Source organism: Balaenoptera borealis (genome assembly GCF_965194805.1).
Source record: "Balaenoptera borealis genome assembly, chromosome: 2".
Lineage (NCBI taxonomy): Eukaryota > Metazoa > Chordata > Mammalia > Artiodactyla > Balaenopteridae > Balaenoptera > Balaenoptera borealis.
The window spans coordinates 158,189,889-158,205,221 of record NC_138867.1 but is presented as its reverse complement, the minus strand read 5'-3'; the positions used below and the strand labels follow the sequence as shown (position 1 = coordinate 158,205,221).

The 15,333-nt window shown below is 47.8% G+C and overlaps 1 long non-coding RNA gene across 1 annotated transcript in view; it reads left to right on the top strand.

The window, feature by feature from the left end:
* LOC309623865 overlaps nucleotides 1–15,333 on the top strand; it is a 543,116-nt gene that overhangs the window by 1,073 nt on the left and 526,710 nt on the right. The gene's annotated exons all lie outside the window — the stretch shown is intronic.

The window sequence follows — 15,333 nt, the reverse complement described above, 5'->3', positions numbered from 1 at the left end:
ACCTCTATACCTTCCTCTCAATCTTGCTATGAACCTAAAACTGCCCCCCACCGCACCAAATGAAGACTTATTTTTAAAAAAGGACTGGAAAAGTGGAATCATTTTGTTTTTGAAGAATCAAGAGCTGGAGATCCGTGCCAGAAGAGGAAGAGGAAATATATTCTTCACCACGCACTATCTTTATTGTCTGCGATCCGCCTTCATGTCATCCCCTCCAGCAGTGAGTATCACTCTGCCCATCTCTCTGGAAGAGGCTGCGAAGCCTGCAGCAAGCATTTGGAAGCAGCTGAAAGCTCATTTCAAATAGCTGCTAGGAGAGCAATGGCTTATCTAGACACATCTTCTCAATTCAGGATTCAGGAATGCAGAAATCTCACTCAGCCCTGCGCCCGGCCACAGACAGCCCTCAGAGAATATTTTCTGTCCCGTTGCAATGGAGCCATGCACAGGGCAGGTGACCTCTGCGAGAAACTTGCATCTCAGGTCTGGGAGAACGACAGAGCAACCCAGAAATTCATGTCTCCTGCAGCCTGTGTGCTGGCATGTGGGCGGAGCGCAGCACCAGGCAGCATGATGTGACGAACAAAGAAACCCCAGCCCTTAGGTGACACCACCTCCGTTGGCAGGGACTGTGTGACCTTGGCCAGGCTCTCACTTAACTCCTTGAGACACTGACAGCAAGTGAGCTCCGTAATGAAAAGCACCCATAACATTTCCCAAGGGCCTGACAAACTTCGGCAATGGCAGCATTTTAATAGATGATCCAGTCTCGGCAGTAAAAAAAAACCTTTGCCGTTAGTAGCCACAACTTGTTTTTTCCAAATTGCTTTTGCCTTTCATTGCACAGCCCAACCCAGAAGAGCCTTTCCTTTCATCACAGAGTGGAAAAATTCTTGGTGGCATTCTCCCAGAGCTGGGACCCAATCACGAGTCCCAAGGGCCCCATCTCCCCTGACCAGGTGCTTCTGGGGCATTCATGGGAGAGCATGTCATGTTGGGAGCTCTGGACACACAGCTCAGTTCTGGCCACACATTCAAAGAGGGGAGGAAGGAGGAGACAGATTATTTTGCTGTGGTTTTGTAACTGTTTGACTTTTTTTTTTTTTTTTTTTTTTAACAATCTGCTCAGAGCAGAAAAGAGAAAACTTTTCCACTATTGTTTGGGAAACTCATGGGTATATTATGGCAGGACTCTGGGTCATGTCAGCCAGCCTGACATGGTAGGGTTGAGACAGCCCAGGGCTATAGAAGTGATGTAGCTATTCCTCCCTCAAGGAGGGGCAGCATAACTCTCCCTGCTCTGTAAGTGTGGGCTGCACACAGCGACTTCCTCCAAAGAGGACCTACAGAAATGAGGAAAAGGTAACTTGACAGCCAGGTGTCAAGGTCAACATCAGCAGTGATAAGTCATGTCGACAGTATGTTCCCTTGACATGAGGTGATGTGAATGGCACTTTACCTCTGTGGTCTTCCTTCCCAAAGCCTATAACCTCAGTCTAATCATGAGAAAAATAACAGACAAATTCTAGCTGGGGACTGTTCTGCAAAATACCTGAGCAGTACGTCTCAAACTGTCAAGGTCATAGAAGCGAGAAAAGTCTGGGAAACTGTCACAGCCAAGAGGAGCCTAAAAAGACATGGTCACTAATATAAGGTCACTAAATATAAGGATCCCATCTAGGATCCTGGAACAAAAAAAGAACATTAAGTAAAAACTAAGGAAATCTTGGGACTTCCCTGGCGGTCCAGTGATTAAGACTCTGCGCTCCCAGTGCAAGGGGCCCCAGGTTCATTCCCTGGTTGGGGAACTAGATCCTGCATGCCGCAACTAAGAAGCCTGCATGCCGCAACTAAGGCCCGTTGCAGCCTAAATAAATAATAAAATAAGTATATTTTTTAAAAACTAAGGAAATCTTAATATTTGTTAATAATAATATGTCAATATTGGCTCATTGATTTTGATTACCATGCTAATATAAGATGTTAATAACAGAGGAAACTGGGTGTGGAATAAATGGGAACTCTCTGTATTATCTTTGTAAATTTTTTCTGTAAATCTAAAATTGTTTGAAAATGTAAAGTTTCTTTTACAAAATGAACGGATTTGGTTTCATCTTTTGCCTTCCTTGTTTGCCCCCTTACATCACCTTCTTACAAGCCTTGGCATCTTAGATCTGGTCTTACATCTTTTTTAATCTATTTACCAGTTTATTTATTTTGCTCTCCCACTTCGGGGGTATTTATAAAAGTTTAGTCTACCCAGCCAGTAATTCATCCAGAGATGGACACACCAGTATCCATCAGTCCTCCTCAGGCATTTTTAAGGGAGCTCCCAAGGGTCTGGCACCAACATCCTATTCGAATGCGTATTGCATAGCTACTTGGCTAAATCAAGTATTTCACAGGGAGCTCAGGCTCTCCGGGGAGGAGTGGGAGGGGGAGAAGGAGGGGGAGAAGAAGAAAAAGAATATTTATAACTTGTGTACTGCTAATATTCTGCGGACAGTTTTGAAAGAAGATACAGGAGCCCCTCAGCCCCTCAAAAGAATTGGACGTCACCCCAATCCCATGCCCCTGGTGGTTCAAAGACCTCTCAGGTTTACCAGGCTCTCCAAGGAAGCAAGAGACTCAATGTCCCCAACCAGTTCTCCCTCTGCATCCCTGTCCCTGTGTACGCAAACTCCGGGAAACTCATCCCCTCCCTTGATTTCCACAAAATCTCGCTGACTCCAAGCATTCGTTAGAAGAAAGAGATGTTTTTGAAATTCAAGGGCATGGAGGGAGATGAAGGAGGATTTTTTGTCTCAGCAACTCAAACACTTTCCAGCTAGACACTGGGCATCGCTATCTGTAAATGGCCACCTGCTCTGGAGTCTCAAGGCGCTTTCCACTGGTCCCCTTGCCCCACAGGATCCCCAAAGTCACCCCCATCCTGGGCTCTTCTCTATCTCCCCCTCTTAGGAAAAAGAATAAACGTATTTTTATTGCTAGGGTTCTTGTCCGTGCCCTTGGAGTCTGGGTCACACCTTATATCCCAAGCAGCTCGCCAAGATATGTTCCCAAAGACAGTCCCCTTCCTAGGAGGGATCCAGCTGCCAGCAGTTAAGAAAATCTTTGCCTAATCATGCCTGGCATCATTTTTCAGCTCATCCTCTACCCTGGCCCTGTTCCTTCTGCATTCATCTACCCTCTTCCAACCAAGAATAAACCCCAGCTTTTAATGTTAATCTTTGAAGCTGGGTTCATATAAAATATTTGTCCATGTCATCATCTCATTAAACTCCTATCCATAAACTTACCTTCAGTCAAAGTTGTAGGTGAGGCAAATGCGCTTTGCTGCCTTGGATTACGTACACATTTCTACTCAACACTAAAGGGAAACTAACCCATTACAGAACCGCAGTTCTTACTGCCCAAGTCAGTCTTGTCCTCTTTGGATAAAAATTTACACCTGTAAATATTAAAGTCAATAATAAAAAGAACAAGATATGAAAAAATATCTTTGGACCCTTACAGAATTACTTTTTCTTAATCATGCGTTGGTATTTTGCCTTGGGCGCTGAAAGATGCCATGAGAGGATGTCGTAAGAACTTCACTTTTATTTACTATGAGGTTGTTGCTGAGGATAACACTGTTTGGATCTCGTTTCCTTCTTTGCTTTGACTACTAGGAAACTCAAAGTTCAAGTTACAGCCCACCTCAATTAACTGATTGGAATCTTATGATAAACGTGGTACAAAAATCTCATATACCATACAATTTATCCAATTAAAGTATAAGGTTCAATGGCTTTTAGTGTATTCATATGCTGTGCAACCGTCATCACAATCAATTTTAGAACATCTTCATTACTCCAAAAAGAAATCCCATATCCCGTAGCTATCACCCTTCAACCTTTTTCCCCCAGTGCTCTGTAAACACTAATCTACTTTCTGTCTCTATAAATTAGCCTATTCTGCCTATTACGAATTTGCCTAATTTGCCTATTATGTATAAATGGAATCATACAATATGTGGTCCTCTGTGACCAGCATAATGTTTTCAAGATTCATTCATGTTGTAACACGTATCAGTACTTCATTCCTTTTTATTGACAAATAATATTCCATTGTGTGGATACACCACATTTTATTTATCTCCTCATCAGTCGATGGACTCTTGGGTTTTTCCCACTTTTTTCTATTATGAATAGTGCTTCTATGAACATAAGTGTACAAGTTTTTGTGTGGACATATGTTCTCCTTTCTCTTGGATATGCACCTAGGAGTGCAGTTGCTGGATCATATGGCAACTCTATGTCTAACCATTTGAGAAACTGCCACTGTGTTTCCATCTTTGCTTTGACTGTTTACCAAAATGCTACACCACTTTATATTCCCACCAGCAGTCTATGAGGGTTTTGTTTTTCCGTATTTTTCCCAATGCTTCTTCTTACCTATCTTTGATTATAGCCATGCTAGTGGGTATGAAGTAATATATCATTGTGGTTTTGATTTGCACTTCCCTGATGACTAATGATGTTGAGCATTTTACCATGTGCTTATTGGCCATTTGCATATCTTCTTTAAAAAGCTGTCTATTCAGATCCCTGGTTCATTTTTAAAATCCAGTTGTCTTTATATTATTGAGTCGTAAGCATTTATAAAGTTCCTCATGAGATATATGATTTGCAAAATTTTTCTCCCATTCTGAGTTGCCTTTTCATTTTTTCATTGATGTCCTTTGAAACCCCAAAGTTTTCCATTTTAATGATGTTCAGTTTATTTTTTCTTTTGTTGCTTGTGCTTTTGGTGTCATATCTAAGAAACCATTGCCCAATCCAAGGTCACAAAAATTTATACTTGCTTTCTTCTAAGAGGGACTATATCTTCTCATTCATTAACCAGCACCTGCCCATGATCCTTGTAGAGAACCAAGGTTCCCCTTTCCCCTCACACTATGGCTAACACTTGGCATTACCCAACTTCCTAATTTTCACTCATCTGATGGGTATACACAGTAAAGTTTCAGGTTGAACTTTTGAAACAAACTTTTAAAGCTTTTTCTCCTTTTGGGAAAATATGAGGGGAGGGGGAAAGGAAAGAAAGAGGCAGCTGGCTGGGTGGGCAGAACCAGGAAGTGAATTTTGCTCGACTGCTTGGGCCCCTGTGCAATCCTAGAGGCAGACAGAGTGGTCACGGGCCACCTTGGGGAGAAGGAAGAAATGCAGTTGGACTTTGGGAAGCTGGCTTCCCAGGCAGCTTGGCTGGAAGGCGTCCACCCCATATGACCAAGGCTGGCTGTGGTTGCCTCACAGAGGACCCTGGGAGCTCAGGGAGGCTGGAATCCAGCCTTGTTCTCACCAGGACGCCTCCTCCTTCTGTTTCTCTCTCACTTCTTTCTTGGGGATTAGAGACTCTATCTTAGGGGGATCTATGTCATTTTGATTTTTAAAAAAATTTTATTGGAGTATAGTTGATTTACAATGTTGTGTTAGTTTCAGGTGTACAGCAAAGTGATTCAGTTATACATATACATATATTCATTCTTTTTCAGATTCTTTTCCCATATAGGTTATCACAGAATATTGAGCAGAGTTCTCTGTGCTATGCAGTAGGTCCTTGTTGGTTATCTAATCTTATATATAGTAGTGTGTATGTTAATCTCAAGTTCCTGATTTATCCCTCCCCCCAGAGTTTCCCCTTTGGTAGCCATAAGCTTGTTTTTTGTTTTGTTTTTTGTTTGTTTGTTTTGTTTTTTTAAATATTTATTTATTTGGCTGCCCCAGGTCTTAGTTGTGGCATATGGGATCTTCGTTGTGGCATGTGGGATTTTTAGTTGTGGTGAGCAGGATATTTAGTTGCGGCATGCGAATTCTTAGTTGTGGCATGTGGGATGTAGTTCCCTGACCAGGGATTGAACCTGGCCCCCCTGCACTGGGAGCGTGGAGTCTTAGCCACTGGACCACCAGGGAAGCCCCCCACAAGTTTGTTTTTCGTATCTGTAGGTCTGTTTCTGTTTTGCAAGTTCATTTGGATCAGTTTAAAAAATTAGATTCCTATATCATTTTGTTTAATCTTCACCTCGTTTGCTTTCTCTTCCATTCCTTTCCTCACTCTCTCCTGCCCTTCTTCTTTTCCTGCTCTTCCCACAGGACAGATGTGGCCCAAACCCAGGTCTTTAGGAATGTCTGCGGGGACACCAGCTGCCTTCTCCTGGGACCAGGGAACCCCTGGCCCCTCTGACTATTCAGTTTCATCCAAGGACCTTGGTTCTCTGGCCAAAATATTTGCGCTGAAGTCAGCAGGATCCTCTAGCTGTTAAGATAACTTGCTACAATCCCTGAAGATTTGCACATGTAGAAGGAAGAGGGCGATGCTATTTTGTTAAACCGTGGCTGCAGCTGGAGCTGGCTTGCCTAAGAAGAGCATCACCCAGTTCTTCACAGGGATAGTGCATCTCTTTTGGAAATACCTAGACATGCAAGAGATGTGTAGAAAAAAAAAAACAGTTTAATTGCTCTGATTAAAAGGGAAGAACAGCTTGGAACTTGGCTAGCAGCTGCATGCAGGGTTTGTAGGAGTCAATGGGGGAATTGAGGGCAGGGTAATTTACTTTGGGGATGACACCCTTTGTTAACTGCAGAATTTCAGGAAACATCTGCTAAACTTGACAGCTGTGTGCTGGCGGTCATTGAAAACCAGCATTAAGTTGACAGGGACAGAAAGAAAGAGACAGTCCCAGGGGGAAGACAGGAATGAGATTGAGCACTCAGTGCCAACAGGAAATCAAAGGCAGGAAGTGATCAGTAAAGTATAAGCCCCAGGGGGTGGGGGTCTGGGAACATTTGGGAAAGAGCTCCAGGCTTTTCCATAATATGCAGATGTGGGCTCTCAGGAAGGAGGACCCCAGACTGGTGAACTTGGGGATATGCAAACTTAAGGCATCTGGGATACACGTGTGCAAGCATACACACACACACACACACACACACACACACACACACACTCCTGTGCAGGACCAGATCTTCCTGAGCAGTGATTCTCCACATTGGCTGCAAATTTGAATTGCCTGGGGCCTTTAAAAAAACGTGCCAAGCCTACCCTTCCACCAAACCAATGACATCACGATCATCAGGCTTTCAGAGCTTCCAGGTGCTTTCGGCTTAGACAGAGTTCGCAGCGCTGCCCTAGAGCAAGGGACCCTGCCAACACCAGCCCGACAGAAAACTGATGTCATTTATCGCCTCCCGCAGCGAAAGACTCACCTGAACCCACACTCCTTTCCCTCATGCACTTTTCCCTCCAATCTTCTCTTCTCCCTTGCTTTCTCACTCCCTCCTTTCCTCTCCTCCCCCATCCCAACTGGAGCCTCCCCCGCGGGCAGGACGGCAGGACGCATAAAATACAGGAATTTGAATTTCAGATAAACGGCGAATAATTTTGTAGGATAAGTATGTTCCATGCGACTATGCAACACACTCGTACGAAAAAAATGACCCGTGATTGACTAAAAGTCAAATCTAACCAGGCACCCAGTGTTTTTTGTTGCTAAATCTGAAAACCCCAGATAGGGACAACTTAAAAAGCAATAAAGGGAAAGACTTCTTCCACTGCACGGAGATCTGGAGAGATCACCAGCCCCCAACCTAGAGTCAAGGGTTCCGGGGCTGAGTCCCAGTGAGAATCAGGAGCACTTTTCTGCTTTTCCAAGTGTTATGGGCCCACAGCGCTACACGTTACGACCACCAGAGGGCGCGCTATGAGCGGGCGGGAGGAAGAGGCTTGGGAGAGCCAGCAAGGACTAGACCCGCCTCTTCCCCACCCCCGACCCCCCACGATGCTCAAGGATGGAGCAAGGAAGCACCCGCCAAACGAGCATTAATGCTCAAGCAGTGGGTTAGAGGGAAATGGCTTCCTCTTTGAAACTAAATCCTCTTGCCAACAGCCAAGATGAAATCAGAGAGTAAGCTACACCCAGGGTAGAAGAGCTCACAAATTGGCAGCTGTTTCTCTTACAGTGGTTTATTGTTTTTATTTGTTTGTTTGTTTGTTTAAGGGTTATATATTTGCTGTGGATCTTCCCAGAACTTTTTCTATGCATGTGAATGTGTGTGCATGTAAATGATTTGGATTCGCTGGCAAAATTCTTTCACAAATGCCATAACGAATGTATGTGTATCTATACATACATATTTCTGGAAGTTGCTGTTTTCATTTAATACATTTTGAGGGTCGTTGTATGGTATACATAGTACTAATTTCCTTGTAGCTTCACAATGACCCTATGAGGCAGGGACCCTTGTTATCATCCATTATACAGATGGAGAAATCACAGCACAGAGAGGTTAAGTGACTTGCCCGAGATCACACAGCAAGTAGCCAAGCTGGAATTTAGACCTGGGCCATCTGTCTTCAGAGCACACATGCTTAATCACTCTTCTGGAATGCTTCGTTTTAACCAGGGCATGACAGTCCATGCTACGGACCGGCCATTGTGTATACGCACGCCCTTTTGGAGGGACCTTTAGCTGAGTCCAGGTTTCCACTATTATAAATGATGACGACGCCTTGCACAGGGGTGGTTGAGGCTCTGCGGGGTAGAGCCGAGGTGGAGCCTGCACGGGTCACATTTCCACGGATACTGCCTCATTTCTCTCCCTACTCCCAGCAATTGTGTGTGCACATACCCACCCCCCTCACTGCCACCAAAGACATGCCGGGATGCAGGAACAGCCTGTGGAGAGGCGCAGGGATACACTGTGGAAACTGGAAGAAAGGGGACTTCCGTTATGAGGAGGGGAAAATTTAGCAACACTGCAGCAACGCAGAAAGGAGAGGATGTAGGTTATCAACTGGGTGATCTAGCTATGGTTTTTTTCTGGGCAAGTCCAGGCATTGGGCGCATCCACTGAAGGTCTCTTACTTGTTACACAGTCAAAAGACTCAGGCCATGCGGCCCTGCTGGTTGCCTCTGGGTGGGTCTCATCCAGCAACATGGGCTGTGCCCACTGGTCTCCGTGGAGTCGATGGATTGGGAAGGGAGAGGGTTATGATTCTTGCTGATTCCCAGAGTGGGTCTCAGAGAGCTTGGGAGTGAGACAAGATTGTGTTCATGTCCCCCCCCGGAGTCTAGAAGAGATTAGGTCGTCAGTACGCTTCTGAGGAAGTGGGGGGAATAAAGGGTACCCCTGGGAAGCACTGACTCAGCCCTCCACCCTGCCCAGGGGACTTTACACATGGTGACAAAGCCACATGACCCAGAGCTGGGGTGTGCCTTGGGGTGCTTATGCCCGGCTGGGGGAGGCCCCTGGGTAGGATTCTCAAAGAGGAAGCCCCTCCCATATTATTCTCCCTAATGACAGAAGCGACTAGCACACAGGCTGTCTCTCCTTTCCGATGATGGGGTACATGATGGCCTGAACATGAAAATGATTTTCCCTTATTTACTTGTAATGCATATTTGTCCTTCTGCTTGTCTGGCATTTTGAACACCCTTCAAAGCTTTGAAGAATCCTCTCCTCCTGGGTCCCTGACCCCCCAGAGAAGCCAGAAACTCTGTTTTCCCAGAAACTAGGGTGCAGGCACAGGAACAGGCTCTCCGGTCCAGCAGTGGACTCAGATTCAGAGTCAGCGGCTCTAAGATGAAGCAGGTTCGCATGGATGGTGGGGAGGCGGCAGGGCCCAGGGGCAGAAGGTCCACGGTTACATCCGGGCCCTTCGGTGCAGTGGCTCTGCTAGGTGCTGGCCACGGTACTGCTCCCTGGAGCTGCCCTGCAGTGGCACGTTTGGGCCGTGTTCCCAAGGGCAGAGCCTCCAGCCTGGTTCTCGGGCTGCTCAGGACATGCTGGGAGCCCCCAGCATCCGGTAATAAATTCCGTTTCAGCTTAAACTCACTGCAGGTGGTTTCTGCAGTTTGCAGCCAAGCCTGCCTGAGACCTCGCTGTTGGCCCGGCATCTTTGAAAGGGAGGCATTTAGTGTGCGGTGTGACGGCTGTATGGCATATGCCTTTTACCCTATCAGGCACGGCTGACCCCAAAACTAACCCAGACACTCTGCAGGGTAAATAGGCCTCTAAGTAGGGTCAGTCAGATTTAAGAAGTGATTTTGGGGCCATTTAGAGTGATCTGGCCTCCCGCCTCCTCCCTCTCTCCCACTCGGATCCGTCCTCTCCTGTGTGGCCAGAATGAACTTTCTCGAAAATGACCTGACTGTGCCACTGCCCAAGTGATAGCTGTGCTGGCACTCTCCCCCACCGCCCCCCCAACCCAGTCCTTCTCCTCCCTGCTCTGCCACGAGGCTGCCCTGTCCAGGGGGCCGCAGCAGGCATGGGAGGGAGAGAGGAGAGTGGGTTCGGGGCATTTGTAGCCCTGAATCCTTCCCTGCCTGGTCACCATGGTCAGCTGCATCCCTTTCCCGTGGCCTTCTCCATGCCGCCGCCGTCTCTGGGTTCTGATCACCCCTCCCTGCCCGCCTCCTTGGGGTGGTCACAGCCTCCCAAAGAGGGGCGAGCACATCACTGCGGCTCCAGTCCCGGGTCTGCCCCGCCCCCTGTTCCTTAGCCCCGCCCACTCCCCAGCGGCCGCACTCCTCTTGCCACCCACACACACACCCACAGTCATCTGCTCCAGGAAGCTATGGGGTTTCCCCCAGGGGTCCAGGGCCTCATCCCCAGAACTCGGGAGTGTCACCTTGTATGGCAAAGACTCTGCAGATGCCATTAATTTACTGATCCTGAGACAAGGAGATGATCATGCATTAGCCAGGGGGGCCCTAAATGTCATCACCAGCGTCCTTAAAGAGGGAGGCAGAGGGGCATCTGACGACAGGGGACAAGGCCATTGATGACAGAAGCAGAGACTGGGCTGGTGTGCTCTGAAGACGGGGTCAGGGGCTCTGAGCCGAGGAACAGGCTCGGGCTCTGGAAACAGAAGGAGGAAGGGAACTGATTCTCCCCTCAGTGGTTCCACAAAGAACCTTGGCTTTAGCCAGTGACACTGATTTCGGACTTCTGGCCTCCAGAACTGGAAGGGAAGAAATTTATGTTGCTTGAAGCCATTGAGTTTGTGGTCATTTGTGATAGCCACAGGAAACTAATCAGAGGGCTTCCAGGCCCCCAGGCTGGACTGCTGGCCCCATCTGAGCCCCACTGCCACCCACTGCTGACTGGTGGCACTTCTCACGCTGCAGAGGACTTGCAGCTGACCTGCCCGTCTTCTCCAGCGGACCCCAGGCTCGGCCTGTACACTGTCACTCCTGTGTCCCCAGCACCCGCTGAGGGGCCGGCACATGGTGTGGCGGGAATGAAAAGTTGAAGGACGAACTGTGCACCCGGCTATGTCACTTACGGACTGAAACGCTCCGAAGCAGGGATGCTCACTTACAGCCTTCAGGGATCCTAGAAGCTCCTCCCCGTGACCCCTTGGACATCAATGCTGGCCCCCAGGACACCAGCCGTCAACTTCCTTCGACAGCTCCGATGGGACCAAATCAGGGCTGAGACCCGGGTCCTCCAGTGACCCAACTCCTCAGAGGGCAGCGTTTCATAGCCCGAATTCTTGGGATCCAGGGAGAGTAAAATCTGGGAATAGTGTCCCATAAAGCAGGGGACAGGAGCGGAGGACCCAGAAGATGAGCACGACACCCCTTTCTGTCCCCCGCTCCCCACTGAGATCCGGGGACTCCTAGGATGGGGCAGCTCAGCTGCGCTGGGTTGGGGAGTGTGCAGTCTTCTCTGTGCACTCAGCTCTGTCCTCTGTCCCTGGTACCAAGGGACCTGGGGCCGGAGGCCATGGCTGCTGCAAGCGCTTTGTGTTTGTTTGTTTTTGGTCACACCGCAGGGCTTGAGAGATCTTAGTTCTCTGACCAGGGGTTGAACCGGACTCTCGGCATTGAAAGCGCCGAGTCCTAACCACTGGACCACCCGGGAATTCCCAGGATTTGGGTTAAAATCACAGGGGTGATTTGGGTCCTCTCCATCCTCCTTCTCTGAACCTCTCCTGTCCCCACTCTCCTGGCAACAAAGCCCTACTTCTGCCATTGTACTCAGGTCCACTGATCCCGGTCAACACTGTCACCAGGCGTGGGCTTGCAGCCTGCTGGGCTACCTGCTGAGAACCTCTGGTGAGGCCACCACAACCATAGGCCACTGGAGGACCAGGTGGCCTGGACCCCATCACACCCACATCGCTCCACAAAGCTCTCCACGTAACTCCCTGTGCTGTCATCACCCCTCTACCACCGTCCCTCCCACTAGCCTGGGGAGTTTCTGAGGGCAGCCAACAGCAACTTCCTCTTGGGTCCCCCAAACCTAGAAATGGCACATACATTTGCTGAGTGAGGAAGCAGAGCAGGGCAGGGCGTGTGGACACTAGGGGGAAGGAGGGTGTTTACTATGGCAGCCCCTCTGGTGGCCACTGCTTTCCTCAGAATATAGGCGTGGACACCCTCATCCTCTGCCCCTCAAACCTCATTAATCCTCTGCCCTCTCCTCTCCCACATCTTCTCCTTGCTTATCCACTCCAGCCATACTGGACTTCTTGCTGTTCTTTGAACCCGCAAGAATGCTCCCTGCCTCAGGGCCTTTGCATTGGCTGTTCCCTCTGCCCATCATGCTCTTCCCCCAGAGGCCCTCATGACTTAAGCTCTCACCTTTCCAAAACTTTGTTCAAATGGCATTTTCTGAATTGCCCTATTTTGATTATCCAATTTAAAATTGCAACCTCTCTGGCATACCCAATCTCCTTGGCCTGCTCATTTTTCCCCCTTTTAAAAAATAGCAGTTATCCTCTAATATTGACTTTATTATCTTATTGTTTATAGTCTTTCTCCATGTGGGTTGGAACATTGGTCTGTTTTGTTCAAAGATGTTTCTCCCATACCTAGAATAGTGCTGTCACATAGTGGGCCCTCAACAAATATTAGTTGAAGAAATGAATGAATGAATTGGTTGAATGAATGATTGGGGAAGCTTCACTGAATGGTGACAGTTAGCCAAGTCATGCAGGAAGAGGTTGAGCAATGGGAATCACTGGGGAAAGAACATTCACAGCAGAGGAGACCCGTGCAAAGCCCTGAGGTAGGAGCCTGCTGGTGTGTTTAAGCAACAGCAAAGAAGCCAGTGTGGCTGGAAGACAGCCAGGGCAAGAAGGCAGGGGGAGAGATCAGAGAGTAGAGGAGGCATTTACTCTGATATGGGAAACCACTCGGGACTTTAGAACAGTGATGTGACATGATCTGATTTATGTTTTATAAACATTATCCTGTCTACTGTGTAGAAAACAGACTCTAAGGGAGGTGGAGAAGAAGTAGAGAGACTAGTGAGATTTCTGTGATCACCCAGGCGGGAGACCTTGGGGACAGCCATGGAGGTGTGAGAAGGGGTTGGATTTGGGATGTATTTTGAAAGGAGAACTGATCAGATTTGCTTTTGGATCCTATGTGGAGTGTGAGAGAGGAAAGAGGCATTACAGGCAGCTCCAGGTTTTAACCTGAGCAACTAGAAGGAAGGAGTAGCTGCCTCCTGAGCTGGGGATGAATGGGACCAGACTGGGAATGGGAAACTAGGAGTTCCATTTGGGCTCATTAAGCACGAGGTACCTATTGGAAATCTAAGGGGAGACATCAAATAAACAGCTGGATGTACGAGTCCAGAGTTCACGGGAGACTCCCGGCTGGCTGGACGAATTTGGGAGTGACCAGCATTTAGGTGCATCTTTTAGTGAGGAGGTTATGAGCTCACCTGTGCAGGGAGAATGGGGACAGAGAAGAAGGGGTCCAGGACTAAGCCCCGGGCTCCAGCGCTGAGAGGCGAGGTTGTGAGGAGAAACCAGAACAGTGCAGTGGAGGAAGACCAGAAGAGAGACGTGTCTGAAAAGCCAGATGAAGATGTGTAAAGGAGGGGGCACCATGGGCTGTTCCAAATACTGCCAATGGGTCCACAGAGATGGGAGCCGAGAAGGGTTATAAGGGCACGATTTGAGTGTAAAGGACCCAGCACAAGAAGGACTAGGGAAGGGGCTTCGCCAATGGCACTGTAATCACCCTTGAGGACAATCATCTTCGCCTGCCTTCTTAGCAAGTCTGGAGACCTGAGGTCACAGGACAGGACTGGAGTCCCAGCTTTGTCACCACAGGCACTCTCCTTATCGAGATGAGACTCTGTTTCCTTTGGTGTCCAATGGGACGGGAAAGTCCACCCTTGGACGGCTGGGGAAGAGATTGAACAAGAATTCTCAAGGCATACTGAGAAGTGGAAAATAGGATTTCATAGGAGAACACCCCCCATGGTTGGGAGAGGCACCTCTGGGCAAGGGAGAGGAGAGGGTGAGGAAAAACCTTTGAACTCTCCTATTTTGTAACAGGGATCAACAACAACAGAAATGCTAGCAAGGGCATTATTGCAACAATTGGTGAAATTTGAATAAGGTCTGTGATGACATAATAGTATTGCATCCATATTAATGTTCCTGAGTCTGATAACTGGACTGGGTCAGGGGAGAGAAATACCCTGTTCTTAGGAAACACCCATGAACTATTTAAGGGTGAAGGATCATCATGTCTGCAACTCACTCTCAAATGCCTCAGATTTATAAAATAATATATATTTAGAAAGAGAGTGAATGATAAAGCCAATATGGCAAAATATTAACAATTGATGAATAGGATAAAAGGTGTGTAGAATTTCTGCACTATTCCTGCAACTTTTCAGTAAGTTTGGAATGATTTCAAAATAAAAATTATCTAAAAGGCCCTAAAAACGTTTGTAGTATGTTCTTCCATATTGTTTGAATCTTGTTCAATGAGAAAACATTGATGTTACTAAAGTGTGAAGTGTTTTTAGCTGTGAAATAGGCACAGTAAATAAAAACCTCTTGTGAACTGTAAATCATAAACTGTTAAATATTAATTATTATATTTCTTTGTCATTCTATTCATTATTATTGTTACTGTTATTATTGATATTGTTAGTATTTCGAGTTCTTGAATTGCAGACAGCCGCCTGTTTTTGTGTGTCCCTGGTGCCAGGTCAGGTCATTTCGACCCCTGGGGCCCTGGGCCAGGTCGTTTTCTGGCTTCTCCACCTCGACCCCCGCCCGAGGGAGCTCTCCATCGCCCCCAGCCAGCCCGCCGGCTTTCGGCAGTGCCTCCCTCTGTCCACTAGAGGGCACCCGCAACTCCTCCTTGTCCGCAACGCGGCTCCGCAGAGCCTGAGATGCACGCGCTGAGCTGCAGGACCGCAGCCCGCCCATAGGCTGAAGTGAACCTGCGAACCCCCGGGCAAAGGGTCTGGGGTCTCTGGAATCCAACTCAATTCCCTGATCCCTTTTTCTTTTTTTTTTCCTGCATAGTTG